The 18721-nt window shown below is 51.5% G+C and overlaps 1 protein-coding gene across 6 annotated transcripts in view; it reads left to right on the top strand.

The window, feature by feature from the left end:
* Positions 1-373: 373 nt before the first annotated feature.
* SMOX (spermine oxidase) overlaps positions 374-18721 on the top strand; it is a 35111-nt gene continuing 16763 nt past the window's right edge. For 4 of the 6 annotated variants that reach the window (XM_043479442.1, XM_043479441.1, XM_043479436.1 and 1 more), the window contains exon 1: positions 409-588. The gene's annotated coding sequence lies outside the window, so the exon portion shown is untranslated. Of the gene's footprint in view, positions 589-3657; positions 3813-18721 lie in introns of all 6 variants that reach the window. The other 2 variants (XM_043479437.1, XM_043479439.1) reach the window with 2 other exon arrangements.

Here is an 18721-nt window from a genome sequence, read left to right as displayed (position 1 = left end):
GCTCTGCGGAAGTGAAGGCAGCTCTGGGAGGAGAGAGAGGCTCCTCTTCCTTTCGACGGCAGGGTTTTGAGTTCTGCGGGTAAACTGAGTCCAGGGGCCTAGCTCTGCTTGTTGCCTGGCAGGCAGCTTGGGCTCCACCTTACGCCCAAGCACAGGGCAGGCAGGGCTGGACTAACTGCTTTTCTTTTGGGGGACAGGTGGGAACGTTAGGTGCCCAGATTGAGGAGGGGACGTTGGAGCTCAGGTGGGGAGCGCTGAATCCCGGTCCCTCTGCAAGAAGGGACACAGAGGTCCTCTGCCAACGCGGCCTCCAGCCTCCCCGCCCCTGGCCAGCCGGGCCCGGGAGGAGCTCGGCGAGTCCCCGCCTAGAGGAGGAGCGGGGGCTGGGCCTGAACGGATTGGGCGGGGTGGGTCGGGGACGCGAGGCTGAACGGGGCCCCACACAGGCCGCGGCGGCTGGCTCGGGCCCCTAAGGTCCCAGCGGCGGCTGGAGGAGGAAGCCAGGCGGCGGAGGAGAAGGGGAGGCGGAGGAGGCCGAGGTGGAGCGCCGCTCGCGGAAAACTCTCTTCCCCGGCTCAGCAGGGAAAGGTACAGCGCGCGCCTGCTCCCCGATCCTCGACCCCCGGCCGCCGGCCCCGTTCGGGCGCAGGCTGGGGCTGAGTCGACCGCGGGAGGGTGAGGGGCCCGCAGCAGCCCCGAGGGCTCGGCCGGTCCGGGGCTCCGGCAGCTAGAGCGGCGGTCGCGCGGGAGGGCGAGGGTATCCGGCGTTCCCGGAGGCTGCCGAGGGCGGTGGGTGCCGCGCCCCTTTGCTCGTGTTGCGGGAGGCGGCGGTCCGATCCGGCGGCGGTGGTTCCCGGGGCAGGGGCTGCGCTGGGGTGGAGGGCAGGCGGGACCCGGGGGCTGCGTGCGGCAGGAGAGCACCCAGTGCGCCCGGCGGGCGTCCTCGGTGGGAGCAGACAAAGCCGGGCGCTGACGCCCCGCGACTGCTGGGGCGACCCAGAGGGTGGGCACTGGGGAGGAAAGAGAAGGCGCCGGGGCGATGGTCGGGACGCTGGAAGAGGCTGGGCCATCCTCCCAAAGGGCGTCCAGGTAGTCTCCTCGCGGGAGGTATGGGGGGAGTCCCCCGGACAGGGTGGGGAGCAGCTCTCTCCGAAGAGCCAACTAGGGGCTCACAGGCTGCTGTAGGCTAGGCTCCCTACCTTCTCGGAGAGGGGTAGGGAGTGTTGAGTGCTCAATTTGGGGGAAGGGCTTAGAGATAGAGCTGGTGAGAGGCCTGGGGACCCCCTCGGAGCTTGCACCAGGAAAAGGCATGGCCTGATAAGACAAGCGCTGTAGCTGGCACCTGTGGTGAGCTGTGCCCACAGGTTGGTTGCAGGATCTGCTGGTGGTTGCACATCCCGTGCCAGACCGCGAAGTAGGTGGGTAACTTGTCTGTGTTTGGAGCAGGCAGCAAAACGGCAGGTGTTTAAGGTGGGGTCATTGGAATGGGCATGCATGCATCTGAAAGTGTGTAGTGAAGGACTCACATCTGCATTTTGCATCTTTGCCCCTCCTCCCCTTTCCTCTAGTTAGGTGAGGTCGAAGCATCCCAGTTCCTGCCACAGGCTAATGCCTCCACTAGGATTCCAAGGTAGTCTGCTCCCTGTCCCTCATTCTTCAGTTACCTCTCCTCCTGGATCATTCACAGCAGTACTTCTTAACATGGTTTGGCACCCTACCACTTCCATTTTATGACCCTCCCCCACCTTTTTTTCTTCATCCCTCATTCTCCCCCAGCTACAGATGACCTCACTTCCCTTCACAGCAAAACTTCCCAGAGAGCTGCCTGTACCTATGGTCGCTGTGTTCTTCAGCTCACTTGACCTGGCTTTGGTCCCACCGCTTCATTGAAACTGCCCTAGCAAAGGTCTCCAGTGGTTTACACTCCCCTACAAGCAGATCTTCCTTGACCTCCCTTGGTCTAGATCATTCTTTGCAATGTCCTCTCTTGACTGTTGGTTTTCTTCCTCACACACCCCCTTTCCTCCTACCAAATTACTTGTTTTTAAGGATGACTCCTTCACACAGTTGTAAATGTTGGAGGATCCTGGGCTCTGTTCCTAGCCCCCTCCTTTCTCCTGAGTCCCTTCTATTTACGTTCCCCTCAAGCTCTCCTTTTTTTCTTATAATTTTTAAAATCATTAAAATCAAACATTAATTTACTAGCACAAATCTCAAATGTACATCATTTTCATTCTCATAATTTTATGTAGCAAATTTTATCTTCAGTTTCAACTATCTAGCCACAATCTAATGATTTATGATGTTATAGGTATGAAAACTTAATATGGATGAAACAGAATCCTGACTGCACTCCCCAAACATGACCCTCCTCTGGCCTTCCCATCTCAGTAAAGGCCTCATAACCCACCTGCCATCAAAGACAGGAAACTAGGTGGCATCTTTTTTCCTTCTCTCCACAGCTGGTATGACATCAAGTTCTTTTGCCAAATCTATCTCAGGCCTATTCTTCATACTCTTGACTCCATGCTACTGCCCTAGGCTACTGCCCCAGGCCAAGCTACCTTTTCTGTCTTGCCTGAATATTGTAGTAGCTTCTGCCTGCTTTCCCCAAGTCTGCAATTGCCTCCTCAAATCCATTTTAACAGCAATAAGAACAATTTAGAAAAGTATTGAGTAGTCTCTCATTCCTCTAAGACCCTCAATAGCTCCCTTTTGCACTTGGAGTAAAATTTCAAAGCTTTCCCCTCGCCTTTCAGGTCTTCCATGATCTGGTCACTGCTGACCTCTCCTAGGCTAATCCTGACCACTGTCCCCGTTGTATTTTTCTGACAGCTACACCTGAATCACTTCTGCCATTTGAACACCTAAGCTTTTTCCTGCCCTGTGGCCTTTGCCTGTGCTGTTTTCTCTGCCTAGAATGTACTTCCAAGGTTTTCTACGGGACTGGCTCTGCTCCTTCTTATTTTTCAGGTCTTACCTCAAATATGTCTTCCCATCATTCTTTGTAATTCATCATAGCACCTGGTTTACTTTCTTCATTGTGCTTGTCACAGTTCACAACCATTTGTTGCACTTGTCTGTTTACTCTGTGTAGCGTCCTAAGGACTGGCCCACTGTTGCATCTGGAGCATCTAGCAGAGTGCCTGGAATGTAGCCAATACTCAGGAAATCTTCAGCCAGGTGGGAAGGTCAGGCAGTGCCGGAGCCCCCTGTAAATCTCAAGTGATCATAGGACTTTCATTTTCTTTCCTTGAAAGCAGTTGTGCAAATCACTGCAAGAATCTGGGAGGACCAGTGGGAAAAAGGGAAGTAGAGACGGTACAAATGGCTTAAAGGCAGGCCTGTACACGTAGTGGGAGACTGGCTGGATTTGGGGGGTGTGGAGCTGATGTGGATTGCTCTGGGTTGGGGATCAATGATTTCGTTTGCTCCCTTTGGTGGAAATCCAGATTAGGTCAACAGAAGGGTATGTACCTGTGTGCTTGTGTATGTTTTCTAACTCAGGAGATAGAGATGGCCTGGGCAGCCAGGGCTTTATTTCAGGTTACTTTCTTGGGTGATTTCTGGGTACCCAGCCCTGGGGGCAGAGAGTTGAAGGGGAGGAAGAAGCTGAGGTTGGGGGGGTCCTCTAATCCTTTATCTTCCCACCCACAGCTCTCCTCTTTGCACAGAGGAGCCCAGCTGAGAACTGAGCTGTTTGGCTAGTGCTCTCAGAATGGAGGGCTAGGAGTCAAGGGTCTTCAGATCTGGGAGCGGGAAGCTCAGCCCTAGACAGGGAGACTGGTGATGGACCAAGATAACACTGTGAGGTGAGTGCTACACCTAGAGGCTTGGGGTTCAGATCACAACTGGGTTGGCATGCCTAGGAAAGGCTTTGAGCTGGGATAGAGGGGGCAGAAAAGAGGGTGTCCTGGGTGGGAGAAATTGAGCAGAGGCCAAGAGGCTAGTCCAGGGCTCTGGTATACTCACTGGGTGCCAGGCAGTATTCTAAGGACTGTGCAAATATTAGCTCCTTTCATCCTCTTAACAGCTCTATAAGGTAGGTCTTATTCCCATTTTACAGATTGGAAGACCAAGGCATAGTCATACAGCTCAGTAGTGACAGAGCAAGGATTTGAACTTAGGCAATCTGGCTTCAGAATCCATGCTCTAAGTCACTCTAGTCTGTCACTTCTCTCTTACCTCTCAGATATGCGAGCTGAAGTCTTTTTAACAAGTGTTTTTTTCCTGATTCCCAAAGGTGTTTGGCTTTGGGGCTGGAGAGGTAGGAAAGAAGTCAAACCCTCTAAGGTAGAAGGGGTCCTTACTCAGAGTGGGTGGCTGAGTCTGTCTGTTTCATGTCTCTCCTTTTCTTTTAGGAGGGGCACTGTGCCCAGGCCAAGTAGGGTGTCATGCATAATGTGATTTCGGGGAGCTAAGGAGGACATTTTGTTCTGGTACAAAAACAGCTCCCTGCTTGAGATGCCACCATTAGAATGTCACTTCTTTGATTCAGCATTGCCCCATTGCCCTCTTCATCTGCCTGTGGCGACTCCAGAGAGGTCAGATAGGAGCTCTGCAGATAAACTAGCCTGTTTTGGATTCCATCTAGGATGTTATGAGGTGGAGGTTCAGACTTGGCCTTGGGAAACCTGGATGAGGGTCTAAGTAGGGCTGGGTTGAAGGTGGGAGTAAAACTGGGGGAACAGAGAAATGGGAGCTGAAAAGAGCTTAATCTACTTCAATATTGGCCCTGACCTTACTTCTCTTTGTGTCTGTAAAATGAGAGTCAAGAGACCTTTTTTTCTTTGATCCCCAGAGGCTGTGGAAGCCAGGAACTCCTTGAGGTCCATGCTTGAATACCTTCTTGCAGACCCAGGGTAAAGGAGCAAGGACTTCCCATGGGATGCCAGCCTGTAGGAACTGGGCCAGAAAGGAGGGGGTGGGCAGGAGGGTGTGGCAGCCTTGTCTTTTGAGGCTTTCCTGTTTGGTCATGAGGATGCCTCGGGGCAGGTGACTTGGCCTTCCAGGGGCCTGGCTAAAAGGCAGAAAAAAGGTTTGCTGACCACACAGGGATGGAGTCTCCTTGCTCCACATTCTGACCCCAGGTTTTAAGGGATCTGCTTATCTATCTCAGCAGACCTCCCAGTCCCCGAGGAAAAGAGGGAGATTCGGTGGTGTTCTCTTCTGCATTTTCCACCTTGCTGCTGGAAGCTCATTAAGCCCATGTTTCTGAGGAGTGCTTCTTCTCAGAAGTATACAATGGGCTTGTCCACCCTGCCTGAGTCCTTGTCTGCTGAGTTGAGGTGAAGACAGGCTAGAGCTGAGGGTGGACTTCCCAATAACTGGCACTGGGCCTTGTTACCTGGAATTGGCACCTGACATCTTCTGTGCCCCATCCTGGTGCTTGGAGCCACTGGGAACACAGCTCAGGGTCCTCGCTAATCAGGAAATAATAGTGAGCCACGCCAGTTGCGATATTGTAGAACGTGGTTCAGAACAGCTTCTTGGAGGAGGTGGTGCTTTAAGGGGGCTCTGAAGTCCTGGGTGGCTTTGGTGGAGGAGGTTGAGAACCACCTCCTCAGGAGGAGGAACCCCACAGGAGGGGGTGGTTTTCCTGAGGTGGAGTGGGAGCCCAAGCCTGGACAAGTCAGCTGAAGCATTGATTGCCAAGCCACTGAGTCTAGACTTGATTCACCAGGCCCCCAAGGAGCCGTCGAAGCTTGCCATGGGTGCAAGGACTTGATTACATCAGTGGTCTATAAAAGTATTTCTCAAACTCTAGCATACATGTGTGTCATCTGGGCAGCTTGTTAATAATATTCAGGTTCCATTTCAGCAGGTCTGGGATGGGGCCCGAGACTCTGCATTTCTAACAAGCTCCTGGGTGGTGTGATGCTGCTGGCTTATGGGTTATCTTTGTGTAGTGAGGGTTGAGACTGGGGACTTCGGGCCAGGCAGATGCAGGGATGGGCAATGATCAGGTGAGACCTGAAACAGGTAAAGGAGACTGTCTTGGCTCCTGTGGACCGTGTTGGGGGTGGTGTAGAGACTACTTGTATGAAGGCAGGGCAGAGGGGAGTTATGAAGAAGGTATGGGATGGAGGGGCTACTCTGTTGGGAGGTGGGGCCAAGTGAGGGGCTTCTGGGGACTTGGGTCTCAGGTTGGGAACACAAGCCTGATTTCTAGGTTGCCAGACTTTGAGGAGCTCCCCAAACCATGAGAAAGTATCTTAGGTGACTGCCCCAGGGCAAGATGACATGCGGGTAGCATGTAGGGCATCTTATCTCTCCTCACAGCCAAGCCGGCCTATGGTTAGCCAATCTGGGGTGAGCACCCTTCCTCCAGCCAGGGTGTGGCCAAGGAGATTAGGGGAACAGCTGACTCCAGCCCTAGACATGCCATCTTCTCCTCAAAGCCCCGAAAGTCTCCCCAGCTGCTGAGCCATCATCCCCCAGCAAGTAACCCTTATCCCCGCCTGGCCTGCGTGAGTCCTTGTAGCTGCCCTGATGGTTGCATGAGTTGCTGTTGGGCCACGTGGGAGTGGGGAGGCCTGAATGCTTCTCTCTGCTCTGCCCCTGGCTGGGTCACTACACACAAGTGTCTGCTCTGCTTTGAGGCCTCAGTTTCCTGTAAATTGAGGGATTCAGTCCCCTCCCTGGGGAGCAGTGGGGAGAGTTGCAGGGTTTATTGAGTGGAACACTGCATCTTTCCAGAATGGCAGCTTAATACATTTCAATCCTGGATTACTATGGAAACTCATGTGCTAATGATGGAGTAGAGTGAGTGATTTGCCTAGAAGAGCTATCCAGCTTGATTTGGGGGAATCTCCCAAGACCCCTTGTTCTCTGAGCTGTGCATAGCCTGAAGGGTAGTATCTGAGGCCACTGGTCAAATGAGGTCCCTCTAGACCCTAGCAGAAGTGTAGGCACTCACCTTACCCAAAGGAAGGTAGGAAGAGCAGACTCTAAAGACACTGGTTCTGCTGCCCTGGGCAGTTCCAAGAGGGGCTTTCAGGCTGAGCTCCCAAAATGTCACTCATAACTCCTAAAAGGGGACCCTGTGCTCCCCTCCTTGATTCCTACCCGTGTGCTCCCTGCTGTGAAGGCTGTCCTGAAGGGGTGGACTGTTGCTGTTTAGTCGTTGTGTCTAACTCTTTGTGACCCCATGGACTGCAGCCCGCCAGGCTCCTCAGTCCATGGGATTTCCTAGGCAAGAATACTGGAGTGGGTTGCCGTTTCCTTCTCCTGTGGATCGAACCTGCATCTCCTGCTTTGGCAGGTTGATTCTTTACTGCTGAGCCATCAGGGAAGCCTGAGGGGATGGGAGGAGGAAGTGTTTCTCAAAGACTGTTCTGAGAAGCCTCAAGGTTTCAGGGGACAAACAAGGGAAGAAACTGGAAAAGCCACTCCACAACTCTGTGGGAGACTCAGAATGCGTTTAAAAGACTCTGACAAGTCCTGTAGAAAAGAAACTGGTATTTCCTAAACTGATTTGATCATACAAAGAAAAGTTTTTGAAGACATCCTAATAATGACTAACTGACCAATAAAACACCTGGTGGGAAGGGCTGATGTGGGAGGATGTTGTTGCATGAGAGCCTATAAACATGGGTGACAGGTGGGCCCAGAAGTGCCAGGGAGGGGAGGTAGGATGGAGCAATAGCTTCCTGGCAGAGGTGGACTTGGTGGTTTGGGTTCAGTTTGGACAGTCAGTGGAAGAAAAAGGCGCTGTAGAGGGAGGGATGGCCAGGAGGAGACTGGGACCCAGAACGAGTCCTTGGTTCTAGGACTCGGGTTCTAGGACACTTTGCTTCACTTGGTGGGTGGGCAAGGGACCCAACAGTAGCCAGGCCTGAGTCTTAGGGGTTCTGGGAGGGCCTCCTACCCCATCATTCCCTGCCGTCTTCTTGCACTACAAGTTCTCTCCTATCCTTTCATCTCAGAGAGTGGGACTGTGATCCCTGGACAAGAAGCTAAAACCTCGCTATGCCTTGGTCTCATTGGTACTGTGAGGATAATGCTATCTCCCTCATAGGGTTGTGTGACACCCAGATTTTTGTTGCCTGCTCTTAATGTGATTGACATGGCTGCAGGCAGTGTCTCCAGGAGGATCCTGGGGAAGCGACTGTCAGAGATTTGAAAGGTACAAAGGTCAGGAGAGAGCCTTGATAAGGCCCACTTGGGGTCTCATTGTTAAGATGGCTCATTATGTTGACCTTGCAAACAAAGAATAAAATCACAGCGATCCTTGAGATGACCAAATTGCCCAAATGACATTCTGTTTTCTCACTTGCCTACCTTCTGCTACGAGACCACCAGATTCCAGACCTCTGGCTACGTGACCACAGGACTCAACTACAGGCTAAAAATTAACCATCCCTTCAGAGAATTTTTCATTGGTGGGGTATAAGAAAGACCCTGTCAGAAAGGGAGGACGCTGGTTCTCCTTAAGGGCCAGTCACCCTCTCGTTTCATTCTAATAAATTTCCCTTTTCTTGCCTGACAGCCCGGCTTGCTCTCTTTTTCTTTGCACTCACCTTGAGGCTCGGGGTAGGGTCTTGATTAGAACAGAAGAGTGATCTGGAAGGGTGAGAGAAAGAGTGAGTGAGGACTGGCTTTCTGGAGGAGCGGCTAGCAGGGTGGGGAGATCTGGGCAGAAGGCGGAGGTTTCACATGCCCTGTGGGCCAGGTCTGGGTGTGGGAGTCTTGGGGTCCAGTGGGTGGGGTCCAGTGGGTGTGCAGAAGACAAAGGGCCTGAGGGCAGGGAAGAGGTGTCAGGGACCTGTCTTCATTCCTTAGGCCACTGGGAACTGTTGAAGGTTTTTGGGCAGAGCAGTGGTTTGATCAGAACAGTGTTTGAGTGAGAAAGGTGGCTGGGTGTGATGGTGGGTTAGGAGTACAGGACTCCCCTTTGGGCTTCCGAAGAGAATTGCTGCGCCCTTTCATGTCTCAAGCATGGGGCCAGGAGTGAGTGAACTGCTCATATGACTTAGGTTATCAGAGCTCTGAGTCATTTTCCCAAAAGGTTAAGAATCTCACTTTTGTCACCTTCCTGGAAGGGGAGTCTAAAGTGTAGGACAGGGAGAATCCCTGGGCTGGGAGAGGAGGTCAGTGAGGTCACCCTGCCTTGCCCCTTGCCACACCTCATTTCCTCTGAGGTGTGAAGACCCTGTTCAGCAGCTCAGGTGGAGGTGATGGAGTAGGGCATTTCAAACAACGATCCAGAAATTGCCGTAACAGTGCATGTGGGTAAGAGCCCTATGTGCTGACGACAGCCCTCAGGGAGGCCCTGGGTGCTCCGTGAGCTTTCTTACCCAGTTCAGCTGCACTCTCTTCTTCCTTTGCCCCTGGTTCTTTCTTCTTCAAATAGGTAGGAACCCAAGGTTTCTCCTGCTCTCTAAATCAGGAGTCAGTAGGAAGGGATGAAGAAAAACATTTGGATTCAGCCAAACCAGGGTGGCTTAGCTGTGTTGGGGCAGGTAAATTCAGTACCCCTGCCTCTCAGTCTAGATTCCATTTTTTTTTTTTTTAATTAATTATTTTTGGTTGTGCTGGGTCTTCACTGCTGCGTGGCCTTTTCTCTAGCTGTGGTGACTGGGTGCTAGTCTGTAATTGTGGTGCCTGGGCTTCTCATTGTGGTGGCTTCTCTTGTTGGAGCAAGGGCTTTAGGCATGCAGGCGTCAGTAGTTGCGGCTCTTGGGCTCTAGAGCACAGGCTCAGAAGTTGTGGCATTCGGGCTTAGTTGCCCTGTGGTATGTAGGATCTTCCCAGACTAGGGATTGAACCCATGTCTCCTGCATTGGCAGATAGATTCTTTACCAATGAGCCACAAGAGAGGCCAGTCCAGATTCCTTTTATTGTCTAGCTGCTTCTTGGGGGAGGGTGTTAAGGAAGGTGTGATTTAAGACTGAGAAAAGTAGCACTTGGAAATGAGTTGTAATTTATTAGGAAACAGAACAAAGAATCCAGCCACCTTCTGCAGCCTTGTCCGAGGCCCTGATGGACACATAATTCCTCTCCTTCTGGTGCATGGGGCATGAGCTATTTCCCAAACATGGGAATGGTGTCAGTGCCAGCAAGTGGCATGACTGGCTCTCAAATCTGGGTTCTAGGACATTGGTTTGATGCCCTTTTCTCAAGTCACAGACCCCTCAGAGCCTGCCTCCACACCTTCAACCATGCCTTCCTACCCACAACCAGACCTCTTCCCCAGGCCAGTCCAGCCCAGCAGGCGCCCCCCACCCCCACCTCCCCAAACTACTGACTCCAGGGAGAGAGGACTGATGGATGCTCTGAGTGGACAGGCAAATAGCTAGACCTTAAGTCAACAAAGTAGGAGACATGCAGGACCACCAGTGGGCAAATGTTCATAGGAAAGATTTTTAAGTGAGGTCTTTAAATGTTGAATGCACATATCTCTTACTTTCTTCTGTTTTGGAAAATTAAAAAAAATCATATACAATTAGTGCAAAATTTTGAGTTAATCTGAGAAAGTAACTCAAGAAAAGATGATGAATTTGATTTTCATTCTCTGGCTTTAAGAAAGAGTAAAATCTGAGCCTTAATATCTTAGTATATTCTGGATTGCCTTATGTCAGATGACAGGTTGTGGAACCTCTCTGAAACTCACTCAGTTTTGTCCTCTGTAGAAGGGTGATATTGACATGATTAACCTAAACATTCCATGTGAAAAGCTTAGCATTGCCCTCTGTACCTCAGACATACTCAGTGAAAAATAGTGGTAACAGTGATGATAGAATTATAAGAACAGACTTTTCTCTATTCTAAACGCTGGTGAGTTTTTTAATTTGTCTTTGAACTCAACAAAAGAACTTGAAGAATATGTTATTGTCTAAGCTCAGTGTTTTAACTCTGTAGGTGTTTTATGGATTAAATCATGGGGCCCACATATGCATTTTGAAATGAATACCATTGGCTTTTCTGACTTGGTTCCAGCTCTTTCTGAGGCCGGCAGGTGATAGCAGGGGAGGAGGGTGGTGGTGTTCTGCTTCAGGGTTGAACTTTATGAAGAGCTCTTTACTGGGTGATCCTGTATAAGGAGAGCACAGTTAAACTACCTTGGAGTTACCAGGAGAGGAAAATCTTGGGCCACAGAGAAGAGGTGACTGTTTAGAGGGAATTATCATTTAGCTGCTCTTAGAATTTTATTTTGTGCTACCAAAATCACCATCCTTGTCACTGTTTATGGAGGGTAAAACCAAGGGCAAAGGGCTGTGGTCTGGCAAGCCTTAAGTCAGTCCCCATGGGACCCACAGCCCACCTGACTAATGCCTTGGCCAGGAGGCAAGTGGCCTCTGGGCAGCAAGTTTTGGCAGTGTAGCTAGGGTAAACTGCTGGGCTGGGGACACCTCCTGCTAGCCCTGGGTGCCTGGTACAGTTTGTACAGTGTCATTGTGTGGGTAGGGGTAAGGCAGAAATGCCAGATCGAGGACTGTCCTCAGGCCTGATGCCCCGGGAGGCTGACCGAGGGCCTGAGAGGTGGGCAAGTTCGGGGTAGAGAGCTGAGCTGGGCATTGACAAGCCTGCTTTGCCCTTCACTCTGTCTGGGTGGCCTCCATCACACCTGTGAATCTTTCTGAGCCTGTTTCCTCATCTTTTAAATGGGCACCAGGGTGTTTGGGAGGATTAAATGATGCCATGAATGGAAAGTGCCCAGCACAGGGCCAGGCACACAAAGGGCTCAATAAAGAGAGATTTACTCTGGGGTTTATTTAGTAACTGGACTGTGGAGGGATGTTTTCTTCATGATTAGGCATGCCACCTGTGCTCTGTGATAAACCATGTTGTATTTGGGGGGTGGTGAGCATTAAAGAGGGAGCTTTGCAGGAAGGGAGTTTAGAATGAAGGGGAGCCTCTTCCTGCAAATGCTGCCTGAACCAACAAAAGCCTTGGATAGCCCAACTATGCCATTAGGAGCCTGAGTCCTGGGCTGAGTAGAATGGGGACCCCACCCGTGGCTCCAGAGCCTCTCCTGGAGAGGAAAATCTTTCCTTGAGAGAGCCATGGGTGGGGTCCCCACTCTACTTAAGAGCCCCTCCACCCCCCGGGGTTGGAGGTGAAGCACAGATCGGCTTTGTGCAGAGTCACGAGGGGCAGGCAAGGGGGAACCGCGCCTGGCTGAGCTGTCTCACAAGCCTCAGCTCTTGTCAGTGATTTTGAAAGAGTCAGCGGAAACTGCTGACTGTGCTGTCTTCCTTCCCTCCAGAACTGTGAGGCTGCGGCTCCTGGCAGGGAGAGGGGAGAAGTCCTGCTGGGAGGCTACCTCTTTGTCTGCCAGCTCACACCTCCCTGGCCTCAAGTGCCCCATCTTCTGAATGGGAGGATCTCCATGTGGGGACACTAGCTCAGGTCTGGGGCTGGTTAAGGCCATGCTTGCAGGTGATGCCCTATGCAGTGGGGCTGGGAGAGGGGCCCTAGGCTGTGTGTTTGGGGGCAGGCTCAGCCCGGCGATGGGAGGTGGCCCGGAGAAGCATTCCTAACTCTCCTGAAGTCCCAAGGAGAGAAGACCTGGGTTCTGGAATCAGGCCACCAGGGCCCTTCTCCTGCCTGTGGGTCCCTGAACCAATTTTTGTCTTTCCAGCTTCACAGGCTTGTTGTGAGGGGGAAAGGAGACGACCAGTTGACAGAGAACTTGTAAGGGTTGGTCCTGGTGTCATGACTGGCCACCCAAGTCATCCTGACCCCATCCTTGCTCTTACTTCCACATTCCTTCACTCAGCAAATCCCTAGGAGGTCACCACAACACTTGTAGGCTCTGGTCCCCTCTTGCCTCCCACTCCCTCTGCTCTGGTGCCACTCTGTCCGAGAGGCTTCCCTGACCTCCCCAACAGAGCAGCTGCCTCTCCCCTTATCTGCTTTGCCTTGTGGCACCTGTCACCCCTGGTGACTCAGACAGTAAAGAATCTGCCTGCCAATGCAGGTGATGTGGGTTCGATGCCTAGGTTGGGAAGATTCCCCTGGAGAAGGAAGTGGCAACCCATTCCAGTATTCTTACCTGCAAAGTCCCATGGGCAGAGAAGCCTGATTGACTACAGTCCATGGGGTCTCAGAGAGTTGAACATGACTGAGCGAATAACACACATTCAGACACACACACACACGCACGCAGGCACACACATGCACACACACACACACATACACCTGTCACCCCAATCCTTGATGGGGAGGCATCTGGCTGTTTCTGTATCTTGAGAGCCTGTCACAGAGTAGCACTCACTCAACTTTATTGTTGTTGTTAAATACACAAAAAATTTATCATTTTATCCATTTTTGAGCATACAGCTCAGTGGTATTAAATATATTCACATTGTTGTGCTACCGTCACCACTATCCATCTTCAGAACTATTTTTCATTTTTCAAAACTGAAATTCAGTACCCTTTAAACACTAACCCCGTTTTTCCCCACTCCCCTGTCCCTGACAACTCCCATTGTACTTTCTGTCTCTGTGAATTTGACTATTCTTCGTACCTCATATAAGTGGAATCATACAGTGTTTGTTCTTTTGGGACTGATTTATTTCACTTAGCATCATGTCTTCAAGGTTCATCCATGTTGTTGCATGTGTTAGAATTTCCTTCCTTTTCAAGGATGAATAACATTCCATTATATGCATGTACCACATTTTGTTTATTCATCCATTGATAGATGCTTGAGTGGATTCCATCTTTTGGCTATTGTGAATAATGCTGCGATGAAGGAGGGGGAAGCTGCATCTTGAGGGAAGCAAAACATATATCCCTCCAAGAACTTGAGTCGGAGCCCAAGATCCATTAGAGAACAGAACAGATGTGATGGCCATTTTGCAGATGAGAAAACAGAGTCTTCCCTGGGTCACTAAGTGTTAGACCTCATCCTTGCACTTTGGGTCCTCTCTGAGGGTTTTTCCTGTGAACCATGGTTTCCATGAAAACCATGGTGCTAAAGGTAGTCCCAAAGGAGGAAACTATTTAGCAAGCTGAGTCATCAAGGGAAACATAAAAGTGTGTGTGTATATGTGTGTGTGTGTGGTGGGGGGGAGGGTTGGGGAAAGACAAAAGAGGATGAGAAGGTAAAGAAAAGGTGTCTTCCTGGGGTTCCCTAAGGGCCATGGTGACTTGGGTGGCTCAGAACAGGCCTGATACGGTCTCGAGGCTGATTTTCTCTCTCCAGATTCAGCCCTTCCCAGGGTACTGAGGGACTATGAGTACCATCTCCCATCAGCCCTCCCCTGCATATGGCCTGATTGATGTCACCAAGGGCAGTCTCACACCAGTGTAGTCACTGGCATAGTAATCAGCTCTGTGGTCTCTTATACTTCTGGAGTTAATGGCTTCCTAGAGGGGTGGTTAGAGTTGGGGTGTCAGGTCCTGCTCAGAGGGAGGGAATCCAGGCCATGAAGTCTCATCCTAAGGGTGAGCTAAAGGGAACCACAGTGAAATCTGTGCCTTTAGGACCTTGCTGGGGACATAGGACACCAGCTAATAGGGTCTGGGGTCCCAGCTGGCCTCATTCAAGGTACGGGTTGTGGATGTTGGCAGTTTGATCGCTAGTAGTTTGATGTCAGAGCATGATCCACTCACTTTTGCTAAAGGTGGGCGGGATCTCTAGGATGGATACCCTGGTTCCACTGCCAGCTGAGCTTTATGCCCATCAGAAGGACCCTGCCCCTTCTCTGACTTCTCCCCTTCCTTTTTTCCCCTCCTCCACCCCTTCTCAGGTAGTCCCCGGTTTCCGTCTCTGCAGGCAGCTATAAGCTGGGTTCCTGAAACAATTCACGTAGTCTATCCCACCTTGCAGAGCATCAAGGGAAATATAAACTAGCCAGAGGACTCACCTCCCCAGGAATGCCTTCCCGTCCTGCCCACCAGTGCCTTCGTGGGTCATGCCTTTGGCTCTGACAACCCCCCAGACACTGAGTTTAGGGCTGTCTTTTCTCCATGCAGGGCAGGCTCCCCACTTCTCTTCTGAAAAAAGCTTACAAAGCCTTTTAAAATTGTGCTTTTAGGGACTTTACACATGTGGTTACAGGGAAGAGATGTGGGTAATAAAGACATTATGCTTGGAGAAAAGTCTAAGTGCCAAGAAGGAAGATGGGGCCCCTAAAGCCCCTTCCCCATCTTGGCCTGTGAGGGCCAGAGAACACTGCTGGCGGGAGGGCTCTGCAGAATGCAGCCCACATGCTTTGTCCCTTTCATTGATTGAGCTTGCAGTTGGCAAATGGCCACCGTATCTGATACCTACTCCCCACTCACTCCCTGGCAAGACTGGTGGGATAGTCAGGCTGAATCAAGGTTGGGGGGTCGGTCATACACAGGCTGTGGGATAGTCTGGTTGATGCCAAGGCTAAGGTCCACTGATATTAGGGTTGGGGCCAAGATTGACGCTGGAGTCTAAGCTCAGATGAAGACAGGTTCTTCTACACATGAAACAGAGCTCTGGGCCCTAGAAGAGGTGGCTCCCTCTTCTGTACCAGTCTCTGTGGGGATCATCCTCCCTTCCCCTCCCTCTCTGAGGTGACCCTGGCAGGTGGCCCCGTCTTTTTTCTGTGCTGTCATTGAATTCTCCCAGCAGTCCCACCGGGTAGCTGTATCTATCCCCATTTTACAGAAGGGAAACTTAAAGACGGAAGGAGGCAGGCATTTACACATCAGATGGGGCTTCGATAAATATGTCCAGAAGAGGGGGTACAGGTGCTATGCCTTTGGGGTGAGTTCAGAGGTATTTGGAGGTGAGACCCAGAGAAGGGAAGATACTAGTCTGGGGTCACTGCCAAGAGAGACTGAGCTGGGGCCTGAATCCAGGTCTCTGGGTTCCCAGGCCAGTGTTCTCCCCCTTCCCCCTGTCTCTTCTTGGGTCACAGACTGCTCTTGCCTTGTCCCCACATTTACCCACCCCAGCCTACCTTCCGTGACTGGCCAGGCCTGGCTCAGCAATCCTACTTTTTTCACTTCCTGCCTGGCTAGCCTGGGTGAGGAGGGCTGGAGAGGGTCTGGCTAGGAGGAGTTCAGGCTCAGTCCTTCCCTGGGGTTGAGGGTGGGAGGAGCCTCATGGGCAGACACAGAGCCCCATTGTCAGGGCCGCTGTGCAAAGCAGCTGGTCTGGGATTTCTGGGCGTTTTTTACATTTGAAGAATAATTGCATTGTCTAGGGGGCCCTTGAGACTCCAAATCCCTCCCCAGACCTGTCAGGCAGTCCAGAGAGATTCCTCAGGACCAGTATCCCAGCTTTCCTCCCCCTCCCTCCCTCCCTCCTGTGAGGAGCCTGAGGCAGAGAGGGGTTCCTTCAGAGAAACTGAGGTAGGGTTGCTTCCCCAGGGTACTAGGAGTATCTGTTGGGAGGAGACCCGTTTAAGTTCCTGAGTTTGCTTGAGGAAGGTGCAAGTGGCCCCCAAAGCTCTGGACAGAGCTCACATGAGCAAGCATGTGGCGTAGAGAAGGCTGCTTATTGGAAGGGTAGGCCCATTTTGGAGTGCTTCAGCTGTTGGGAGTCTGGACGCTAAAGGTGACAGGGGGTGAGCCAGGTGGGCTAACTGCTTTGGTCATACAGTTGTCTGGGATATGGTCATTCATCCTGGGGTGACCCTGAGAAAAGGACAGGGAGACAGACCATTTGGGAGCCTGAGCCTTAATTCAGAAGGGAGCCAAGGATAGGTAGACTTTTCTTTTGTTTCATTGTTTCTTCTGAGAGACAATTCTGGAAGGGTGAGGGGCTCCTAGGAGGCTGGTCCCTTGTGGCATTGTTTTTGTTACAGTGGTCACTATTAGGGAGGGAATTAGCCTGATAGGCTGAAGTGGGCTCCAACACTGCGGGGGGATGGGGCGTCCTGCACCAACCTGGGTCGTTGATACTCCTTGTGATTCACTCCCAGGGCTTGAGGAAGGGGTCACCAGTCTAGTCTGGGACCTCAGCCCTGCTCAGTGATTGTGGAACTGCAGCCTCACTGGAGTAATAGGCAGCAGGATTTCCTGGGGGTGAGATGCTCATGCTCTGGGAACAGGCTGGGGTTCGGTGGTGATGGCTGCAAAGAACTCTCATTTCCAAGATGTCTGTCGCTTCAGGAAACACCAGGGGAGCAGGCCTTGCTGATGGTTCAGTCAGCACAGAGTTGTGCAGTTACACAGTTGCACAAACTCTGTATCCTTCACAAGGCTGTACATGTGTTCAGAGAACCCAGAGCCCCCTTCTCTAATGTGTGGGGAGGAGTGTTTTCCATAGGCCTTCAGAGAGGCTAGGCTGGGGATACCTGAGTCTTTGGTGAAGCTGGAGTACGTGTGTGTATATGTTTGGAGCGGGGAGGGAGTGTGTGTGAGTGAAAACTGAAACCGGAAAGAACAGCTGGGTTCAGAGGGGTCAAGGGCTGACATGCTGAGGCCTTCCCCATAGAAGTACATAGTAGATGTTCATGAATTGTTAGATTTTTATCCCTGGCTATGCTTGTCTTGGTTGGATGGCATCACCAACTCAATGGAATGAGCTTGGGCGAACTCTGGGAGATAGTGAGGGACAGGGATGCCGGGTGTGCTGCTGTCCAACGGGGTCACAAAGAGTTGGACACAACTTAGCGACTGAACAACATGCTGTCTTTAAAGGATGGAACTTGGAATAGGTCCAACAATTCTCCAGGAGTGTGGTTCAGTCGGAGGAGGCAGGCAGGCAGGCACCTGGGGAACAGTGATATGGGGTGTGGGGTTGACAAGACTTGACCTGAGGGGTGAGGGCAGAACTTCTCCTTAGGATGTTTTTGAGCCTTGTGAGTGCTCTGGCCCTTCAGTGGTTTTACTGTGGTTGAGAAAGCATAAGGAGATGCATGGTGTCCCCAATTCAGTTCTGGGCTCAGCAAATTTAGATGTTGGAGGCCAGGACTAAAACATGTTTTTAGTATCTGGCAATTAGGAAATTCTTCTTGGCGGGTTGGATAGGACTATCTCTTTTACTTTTTAAATTTCTTGGAGGGTAAATTTCTGAGGGTTACAAAATGAAACTGGTGAGTATGTTGAGAGAGGGCGGGTGGGAAAGTGCCAGTGGACATATGCTCGGTGGCTGGTGCCCATTCTTGGCACCTGGCCTCCTGGCCTTCACTCATCCTTCTTTGGTGACCCTGCCACGGGACAGGGCCCTTCTTCCCTTTATTCTCTCTTCTGTCTGCTTTCCAGTTTGGCTACTTGGGTGGGTTCAGTTGGGGCAGTGTTGGCTCTGGCCTGCAGGGGGAGGTGGTGGCCTGCAGGCCAGAGAAAATGGGAGTGAGGGTAGGAGGGGGTGGGGGTTGGGTGGGGAGGCAGTGAGGCATCTGGATATCTTGAAAGGGAGTGGACCTAATTTCTTGAAGCGACTAGGCATGGCCTGCCTGGGGACATGGGGGCCCTACCCTCCTACCCCTGTTTTGCCTTGGAAACAGGAGCCAGAAGGCAAGAGTCTTTCGCCCTGTCCCTGCTCCTTCCCCGCCTCCTCCTCCCCCTCCCCCTCCCTGCCTGGCTGAGCCAGCACTTTTTTCTTCTCTCCTTTATCTGCTCCAAAAGTACAGGGTGTTCTGTTTCTCCTATGCATACAGATCAAGGAAGGGGATGTTATTTATTTATTTATTTACTGAAGGCAAGAGAAGGAGAGGCAAGCACCAAGGAGCGTTAAGTGATTTTTCTTCCCCAGTAAGGCATTTTCTCATAAAATTAAAAAATTTCAAAGGAAGAGATGGCATAAACCAACAGAAAACAAATGTGCTCCCTCCCAATCTGAGATAA

This window comes from Cervus canadensis, chromosome 10 (genome assembly GCF_019320065.1).
Source record: "Cervus canadensis isolate Bull #8, Minnesota chromosome 10, ASM1932006v1, whole genome shotgun sequence".
Classification (NCBI taxonomy): Eukaryota; Metazoa; Chordata; class Mammalia; order Artiodactyla; family Cervidae; genus Cervus; species Cervus canadensis.
Note: the sequence above shows the minus strand (reverse complement) of the source record. Positions and strands in the feature narration are given on the sequence as shown.